This window comes from Patiria miniata, unplaced genomic scaffold (genome assembly GCF_015706575.1).
Source record: "Patiria miniata isolate m_02_andy unplaced genomic scaffold, ASM1570657v1 HiC_scaffold_26, whole genome shotgun sequence".
NCBI lineage: Eukaryota > Metazoa > Echinodermata > Asteroidea > Valvatida > Asterinidae > Patiria > Patiria miniata.
Genome location: NW_024037065.1, coordinates 3,350,799 through 3,360,405, shown reverse-complemented (window position 1 = coordinate 3,360,405; position 9,607 = coordinate 3,350,799). Strand labels below are relative to the sequence as shown.

At 41.2% G+C, this 9,607-nt stretch overlaps 1 long non-coding RNA gene across 1 annotated transcript; it reads left to right on the top strand.

Moving 5' to 3' along the window:
* The first annotated feature begins 4,197 nt into the window (after nucleotides 1–4,197).
* Nucleotides 4,198–5,701, top strand: LOC119734082. The gene is made up of 3 exons (XR_005272032.1): nucleotides 4,198–4,287; nucleotides 4,561–4,642; nucleotides 5,089–5,701. It is a non-coding gene; the product is annotated as an uncharacterized LOC119734082 (long non-coding RNA).
* The last annotated feature ends 3,906 nt before the right edge of the window (nucleotides 5,702–9,607 follow it).

The window sequence follows — 9,607 nt, the reverse complement described above, 5'->3', positions numbered from 1 at the left end:
AAGGGTAGCCCTACAAGCCAGGAAGACTCACTGCGCTGTATCCTTGGTCATACATCATATGGTGCACTCTCCAGCAGTATTTTCACCCCTGATTTGCCAATAAATGTTAGTGGACGCTGGGAGGGAGTGCTGACAGGTATATGAAATGACCTAGACCCAATATTTGCGACTCTAGAACTCCTGTTCTGTTTTACATTGGGGATTTTTAAACAGGAGTACTAGAGTCACAATTATTGGGTCTGTAGGTATGGCCATAAATGTGAACGACATCGGATTCTTTTGTACATGCCTTTTGTTGTTAGACTTGATCCTGTTGTCATGTTTGCATGGGTGCTCTATGAAGGACAAATTTGGTATAAAATAAAAAAAGGGATCGGAAAATTGGCCCCAAAAAATTGAGAACTGCCTTCTAAAGTCAGCGATGTATGTTAACTAATGTAATGTTAGTAATGTTAGGCATCATTAGCTAGTACTAGTGTGGTAGTAGGCCTAATCGTCGATCCTCCATAATCTGCGCACATAACGTTTTGCACGCGTGCGCGTTGTGAAACGCAAAATAAAGCGTAGAATTATAGGACCACGTGGTATGGAGGTTCAAAAGTGCCCATCTGCTTTTCTGCTTTCAAAACAGCAGAAAAGCAGATCGAACGTTTTTCTAAAATGCATATTTCTGCTTTTCTGCTGGCAGAAAAGCAGATCGAACGTTTTGCCAAAATGCATTTGTCTACTTTTCTACTTTCCTGCTAGCAGAAAAGCAGATTTTACTTTGACCCTACAGTTGCGGTTCAAAAGTGGCCATCTGCTTTTCTGCTTTTAAAACAGCAGAAAAGCAGATTGAACGTTTTGAACAAATCATATTTTCTACTTTTCTCCTTCCCATTTTTGTCACACTGGTCTAAAAACGGGCTATATCGTCTTTCCTGCTAGCAGAAAAGCAGATTGAACGTTTTGGACGATTGCAATTTTCTGCTTTTCTGCTTTCTCAGAAAGCAGATCGAACGTTTTTGCCACGGTAGTCTTAAAGTGGCCAATCGTCTTTTCTGCCAGCAGAAAAGTAGATTGAACATGAGTTTGGACAAATCCACTTTTCTCCTTTTTTGCTGTCCAACAGAGCTCATTAAACGTTAGCTGCTGCTTTTGGAGGACGAAAAGTGGCCATCTGCTCTTCTGCTATCACAGTAGCAGAAAAGCAGATTTTCCTTGTTGTAACATGCATTTTTCACTTTTCTACTTTTCTGCTACCTGAAATGTAGATTGAACATTTTCTAAAAATTCATTTTTCTACCTTTTTGCTTTTCTGCTACCAGAAAAGCAGATTTTACTTTTCCTTTATATGCTGGCCGCCCAAAAGTGGCCATCTGCTTTTCTCCTTTCTGAAAAGCAAAAAATGGATTGAACATTTTGGCAACAACTGTACATTCTACTTTTCTGCTTTTATGGACACCAGAAAAGTAGATTTTACTTAGGTGGCCGAACTGTGGCCAACTGCTTTTTGCCTTTCAGAAAAGCAGAAAAGTGAATCGAACGTTGTAACTCGGTGCATTCTTGTTTTCTGCTTTTTGGATACCGGAAAAGCAGATTTTACTTAAGGTGGCCGAAAAGTGGCCATCAACTTTTCGGCCTTAAATCACCAGGAACGTTTTGATTCCTATTTTTGCCTTTCTGGTGGATTTCCCAAGGGCGGATCCGGGGGGGGGGGGACAAATGGGGCCATGCCCCCCCCCCCCCCCAAAAAAAACGAGACCATTTTTTGTTTGTTTTTATATGACATCGCAATAAAGGCAGGCAATGAGTACACCACCATCTTTTCCCCAAAAAACATTGGTTAAAGTGGTCAGGAATTGCCTCAGATCGCACCACAGAGCATCTAGAATCCCCAAAAGAATTCGGGGCCCTTAAGCGGGCCCCGAACCCCACGCCGTAATTTTTTGACCCACTTTTTTGGGGTTCCAAAATTTGTTGGCCCCCCCAAAAAAATGGTGTTCTGGATCCGCCCTTGTGGATTCCACCCTATTATTTTGTAAAGATTCCAATGTTTCCCTGGAAGTCTATCGGGATGCGTGTTAGCTGTAACTCCCGGCGGTTTTCTTTTGAGATGCCGCCTTAATGGCGTCACATTTTCGACGCCGTGCGATTGGTCCACAATGGGTGCTTGATATGATTATCATCAGTAGACGCAAATGTGTCGTTTCTCATTGGTTTAATTTGGTCGCTGCTTGCAAGGTAGCCACGACCCTTATACAGGTACAATGATTGTTTTGTGAAAAAATTATGTGAGGGGGATCCCTATTCGACAAACAGTGCTTTTTGGGATGTATCTTCAATTTAAAAAAAACTGTACAAATTATGTATTTATACGAGATAATGTTGTGAAAAAAATTAAGAATTAATGAAAAGATTCCGATGTTTCCCTGAAAGTCTTTTGGAAGGTATAGCTGTAAAGCCCACTGGTTGATTTCCTTTGTGACGCCACCTCCACAACGTATTCGATTGGTTCAATTTGGCCGATCGCCGATTGCAACTTAGCCACACCCCGTCGATTCATATGAAGCCCCACCCACTTCGTCATAACGCTTCGTCCAAATACCGACATTGCTCGCGCCTGCACACAAACGCAAATTACTGACTTTGCACCAAGTGTACTGCGTCACATGAATATCCGACTCATGGGAAAATCCATCCCCTCTTCTCTTTTTTTGGTAAAATCCTCTCACGTGACAAGTCACTGTTCTTTACAGAGAAGTGTTTTGTGAATAATAATCACTTCGCGTGCGCAATAAATGCAAGGAGCCTGATTTTCACGGAGTCGAATTTCCCCGTGACACCGGCGCTAATTAGTAGCGTTACTGATTTTGTGTTCTGCAGGGGGCTGGAACTCAAACCTAGGACTTCTGAAAATATTCGGATTTATTTTTGGTTTCCTTAAAAAAAAAGATCCTCCTTTAAGAGGAAAATTCCTTCCCTTTGAAATTTGGACCCCACTTCCCTTAATGAAAACTCCAAAGATACAAATAAAAAGAAAGATTAAATTTGATACGCAGAAAAGTAACTGTGTCCAAAATAAGATTCCATAACGTCGGTGTTTTCACGAAGTGGCGAATCCATCGAAAATCAGATATTTTTGCAATTTCGGTTTTTGCGCTATTTTGATTTAACTTTGTGTCCTAAACATTTCTGCAAAGTTTTAAGACCGGACAGTGTTTAATTAATTAGTTACGCTAATTACATAAGTGGCGAATCCGTTGCCCTCAGGAATTTGCGTTTTCACGAAGTGGCGAATCCCTGATTCGCCACTTTGTGAAAACGCGACGCGCACACATTGCGTTTCCACGAAGTGGCGAATAACCTTTATCTCAGGGCTGCGTTGTTGTTGTCACGTCGTCACGTATACAAAACTATTTCGTTCTCACGGCTCATCATCAAGCGACGGGCTGTCCTGGCAAGTCGGTAAGTTTTGACCGTTTAGACGAGCTATATTGTTTGAGATAAATTATATTTATGGTTGTATTGGACTTTTTAAACACATTTTGATACGTGGTTCTTATCATTCTGTGCAAAATTTGGTCATTTCACCGTTCTTTTCCCAGACCAGATGAACGAAAAATACGCATGTCGGAAATACACGAATTCCGCATATGAATGGTGATTAATTGCATGCTGACATGAATGGGTCATGTTTACACAACATTATGTTGTCCATGGTTAAGCCTACTTTACTTATAAGGGGTAAATAGTCCACCCTTTGATCATCTTGCGCCAGAAATACCGTAGTTATGGTTATATAGTGCTTTTGAAGAAGTAAAAATGCTAGTGTAAAGTACTGATGCTGACAGGCCTAGCCTGGGCCAGGGCAAGATTAGAACTTAGCTTAGTTAGGGGGAAACAGTACAACGTGGCCTAGGCCCTTCATAAACATGCTCGAGACATAAATGGATTTGGTAGTAAAGTTAACCTTTTAAATTGTTTAAACTATTAGTGTAACTTACAGAATCGTCGAGTGAAAAAAAAACATTTCTTGAAATAATCAGCCAGAAACGAGTTGAACAATTATGTCAACCATTATTTCGGATTTTTAGCTTAGAGCTGAAATAGGATGCAACAACCTGCAAAAGGAAATGTCCACAATTAATGCATTAGCCCTATTGGATAATGGCATGATAAGTTCATGTCAATATAAAAATGTTTCCACATCTTTTTATCCAACAGCAGCTATAGGATATGTAAGCTTGACATCTGCAGTTTCAGAAGTGTCAACATCAGACTGTTTGGCGTGCCTTGATGTGAAACGTAAGTCCTTGAGAAAAAAACAGGTTGTGTCATTTCAGCACCCTGGTTGAAATCCAGACTAATTAAATAGCAAATAAAAATATACAAAAATGAAGTTTCACAATATTAAAAATTGTACTTCACAGATCCATAGAACATGATGTCATTGGATACCATGTCCCCATCAATGCTTCTAAATGTTAATTATTGAGTGAATGAATACTATATGATAGTTGTTCAAGTAACTGTGGAACTTTTTTTATTGTCAGTGTGTTTTGTTTGTTTCATTTACAGAGCTGTTCTGGTTCAGCATGAGTGAAAAATGCTGCATCTCTTCAGGAACAGAACTGTAAAACTGGGTACCGGTGTTTCTGAGGTAGGCACATTTTTAGAAACCAGGGAAAAGTGTTGATTCAGATTGCGACTGATAAAAGTACACTGTCCAGAAAAAAAACAACAGGTTTATTATATTTGAATGTCCCTTCATCCTTTGTTATAAATGTAATTTAACATGTTGCACTATTGCCAAAGTTGTTATTTTTCACCAACATAAAATCATGCACTTGACAAGGAGTTGCCTTGTTCATTGTGCCTTAGACATTTGGATTTTTTGCTAAAGTTTGTCTTCATAATAACACAATATCCTTTAGTTTTGAAATTCAGAAGGAACTTATATTGAAAATGATAAGCGGTGACTAAAGCTCTTCGGCACATGTTAGCAACCATAGTTTGTAGCAAGTATGAATATATATGTTGTGAATAATAACAAACAATTGAATTACAATTCTTTTTCCCATTCTCATTCTCTCTCTGTCTTTGCAGGCGATGCTGTGCACGATGGACACGATTCCAACAGAACCTTCTTCGTGTCCTAATTTAGGCTCATTGCTTGCACAAAAAAACCCTTAATAGTTGGAATGCATAAGTCCCTTATGTGTGAAATTAATCTCTTCTGTTATTGCTTAATGATGTCCATTGCAAATTTATTTAAAAGCAACTATCTTCAGACTGCTGTCTCCTCTTAGTACAGTTCACCAGCTCAAAGATTGCTCAATAACTTTTCAGGGTAAAATTTTCTTTAAATCCTTCCAATAAAACTGAAGATTTTGGAGCGTGCAATTATTGACACATAATCTATTTGTGGATGTCTAACTAACAAGCTGACAACTAAATACCAGAAACCAATCGTGACTGAAAATTGTATGGAAGTAACATGGAAATAGTTTTATTTCTACCTTTTAGGCAATACAGATAATTTGCATTTAGTGAGTGCCCTATGAACGAAGAGTTTTCTTCAAGTAACGATGGAGTTCAGCCTCTTAAAGTCTCTGAAGCATTAAAAGTCTCAGATGTAATCGATTCATCGTGATTAATTTTGTAGCGTTAATAGTGCAGATAGTGTGAGGGCGGCCCATCTCATGAATAACAATTATCAGAACGTAAAACAAAATTCTACATAACCCCAAGCAGTAACTGCTTTTACTTAAATCTCTCTTAAATGTTAAATTCTACCCGAATTTATCAATAAAGAAGTTTTGCTAAATTATAGAGTCGCTTGTCTGTATGATTTTTTTTTTATTTGGGGTTAAATACATGCAGTTACATCCACTGATTTGTGAAAAGTTACAAAACTTGGATCCATCCACCCTTTTACAATCACTATATAAACCTTCCTTAAAATGACAATGATATAAGAAATAAGCTATTATTCAGGATCACATTGCAGGAAATTCAATACCAGTTAAAAATAAACTGTAATCTTGACATTTAAACTTGTACATGTAATACTACAATCCTCAAACGTGTTTAATTTGTACAAAATAAGTACATGTAATAGCAAGTTCCACCATAAGTCGATCGAAACCGAGGCGGCCACGCCGATTGAACGTTTTCACTGTGCGCGTATGAGCGTAGAATCGCGCGAAGAGCTTCTGGCCTCGTTTTCAAGTTTGGCGAATCCACTGACCTCTGCGTTTTGCGTTTTCACGAAGTGGCAAATCCGCGCGCTGTGTGTGGCGAATCCGTTGAAGTCTGTGTTTTGCGTTTTCACGACGCGGCGAATCCGTTTCGTAATTTACAGCTCTTAAACTACAAATCCAATTGCAGAAATATGTATCTGGTCATGTCATTTAACTAATGAGCTATCGTACCAGTAAAAAGTTTTTTGAAATTTGGATTAAAAGTGGGGAGAAATGACCGTTTCAAAAAGTGACCAACTTCAAAACCGATTTTCTCAAAACGCAGTGTTCGCGCTGTGTGGGCGGATTCGCCACTTCGTGAAAACGCTGACGATATGCTAGTCAGCCAAACCGTGCGCCCGCCGCCCCGTGACGCTCGGGACTTGGTTGGCAATGTTGTCTTTGCTGCAAATGAAAGATTACAATCTCCGGGACAATTATCTTTTCAATATACCATGGTTAGGCCAAAAAAAATAATAAGTCGGTCTCTGGTCAGCACGTGCGTCGATTTTAATCATACGCATCAATTTTTTTTTCAAAAATGTTCCGCGGTAGCTCCAACAGCGCCCTCTATTGCCGCACCTCCTCATTTTTCTTTACCAAAGAGCACCGAGGAATGGGAAATTGCACCAAGGCAAATGATCGAGAGCACCAAGGCAAATTATGGAGGACACCAATGTTCATGAGGACACCCAAAAAGCGAAATAGTACCCCACCTTGTCTGTACAACCCAAGCTTGAAGAAGAAAAAAAAAAGCAAAAAAAAAAAAGCCATGTCCCCGCGTCAATTCCGGAACTTTGGTCTGACCAGAGACCGAATTTTTTTCTTTTGGCCTTAGCCCAGTGATTTCTTGCCCTCTCGCCGCACACCCTAAAGTGGTTGGCAACTTCTCTGGGACCAGCACTGAATGTATCCCCGCTTCTATGCGAAATAGCCATTGCGAAAGTTTTGAAAAAAATCCCCCGACTGAGCGAGGTAGAGGCTACAAATAACAAATATTTTGATCTCCACCAATGTGTCTACAATTGGTCACAATTAATTGAATTAGAGGTCAAAGTACGTCTTCTTAAAAAAATCTGAGGGGGTCACAAATATTAATGAACTCGCGCGGATGAATTTCAAGCGATTTGGTGGTGACCTTTATGATCTGTGAAAGTACCAAAGTTATGACGCAAAATGGAGATGATTACCTCGTGAGTGAACACGCGCGTGTACTTTACACTGGACTAGGACTATTGTGGCGCTGATCGAACCGGGGCTCCCCAAACTCAGGTCGCCCTGGCCTCCTGACTAAACCTTTGGTAAGCCTAGACGAGCGGTGATCTAGGTGACCTAGGGAATGCGTCCGTTCGGAAGGCCGTATGCCGCCAACACGTACAATATAGTCTCCTTAAGGGTGTTCACTTAAGGGAGGTACTCCAACTGACAGACTGAACAAACGATGAAGGAACAGACACTGACACCTTTATTCATCAGACAACAACGACAATCAAGTTCTTTAATTCTCTATTGGGTTCAATTAGAATGTAAGAGTTAATCAACAATAATTACTGAATGAAACGGCACCTGCGTCAAGGGTGGACTATTCGCAGCGCTCCCCCACGCTCTTTTGCGACTTCCTATCAGGCAACCCCAAGTTACCGGCGGCAGGACTCCCGAGGCCCCAGTGGATACAGCCCACGAGGTAGCAACACACGGACCAAGATTCAGATCCCCGGTGTGTCTCCGGCTACTAACCTCCTGTCCTCGCCCAGTCGTCAGCACGTCAGTGCAGCAACACGACAACGCACACACACACGTCCGTTCTCCACGAGACGCCGCAATTCACGTCCGTTCTCAACGACGCGCTGTGATCAACTCCTCCCGCGCGAACGGACCCAACAACAGAGGGCGCTGCGCAAGCTCGCTGCAGCTCGCTCTATAAATAACTCGCTGCAAGCACACCGTTGCGCTACACTATACAAAAAAAAATGTAGGGCGCCGCCCTAGGGGGCGCCCTCCCGTTGTTTATAATCGTGACGTCAGACGTATACAGTGTCATCAATGTCATGTGAACTTAACTTGGCCACAATCTTGTACAAAATTGTACAACAGTCATGGAAGAACTTGGCCACGATATTCTACCCAGTGTCAGGTAGGCAATATTTCGTGGATCAACGTATGCAGACATCGCCAGGGAGTTGCAGCTTCGGTTTCATAATACTCGGGGGCTGTCTTCAAGAATTGTACGACGGTTCTGTAAGCGATATAACCTCCGTCCCATAAACAACCACGAGTTAGACGACATAGTGGAACCCTCTGTCATAGAAGTATGTAGCCCCAATATCGTGGCCAATTTACTGGACCAGGCCCTATCTCCGTAAACATAGGCCACACGTCCACCATGTACAAAAACATGTCAAACTTTGTCAAATTTTGATTTTCACATTTAGGCTTAGTTTGTAGTTTATTTTTGCTTTAGAACATGTAGAAAGCATAGCCTACTCACCCTCTTATACTTTATAGGCTTATCACTATCAGAAAGTGCTGCCATTTGATCAGAATAAGATGTCTAATTTTTGTGCACAAGTTGGTTTGAATTGGACAGTGCAGCACTGCGGCCTCTATAGGTAACACTGAACATGATATTTTAACGCTCGGTGAAATTGAAAGCTGCCGTCGCTTTTGAGATTGAGTGCAGCATACATGTAGCGCTACTGAGTGGACCGTTGAACTACGGTACCCTCCGTACAAACGCTCCACCGATTTGGCATACTTTGGTGACGGCGTCACAGTAGCAGCATAGTGTACATACCCACGCGAGGACAAAAAGACATCCAAAACCGTTAAAGAGAATACAAATGAGAGAGACAGTTACCCTGGATTGATCTACACATTCATGACATTCCATCAGACCCCTTACAGCCTTATCTTTTCAAACAGCGAAAAGGAAAGATTTCCACATAAGAAGTTCACTAATTTTCCTCTGTATTAACTAACAAGCCCCCAGATCGCAATTTTTATGTCATCAAAGTCAATTTGAGCAGTGAGAAATTACAAGCATTTTCTTAGAAAACACAATTTTTCAGTCCACTGTCATAGGGTGTTGTACACAGAGTGTTGAGTGACCTTCTTATATGGAAATCTTTCTGCTCAGACCTTGCACCGACTTGCCAAATGAGGGCGTCTGACATGACGTCACCGTCGTCACTCGATCGAAGAAAAACAAGTTGCGTTTAATCAACAACTGTTTCATGTAGTCATATATGTCCCGTGCATGGGCGTCGCGAGGGGGGAGGGGGCAAGGGGGGGGGGCACTTTCCCCCCCCCCCCGGAAAAGCAAAAAAAAAAAAGGAAAAAAACAAAAGGAAAAAAAGAAAAGAAAGACAAAGACAAAGTGGTGT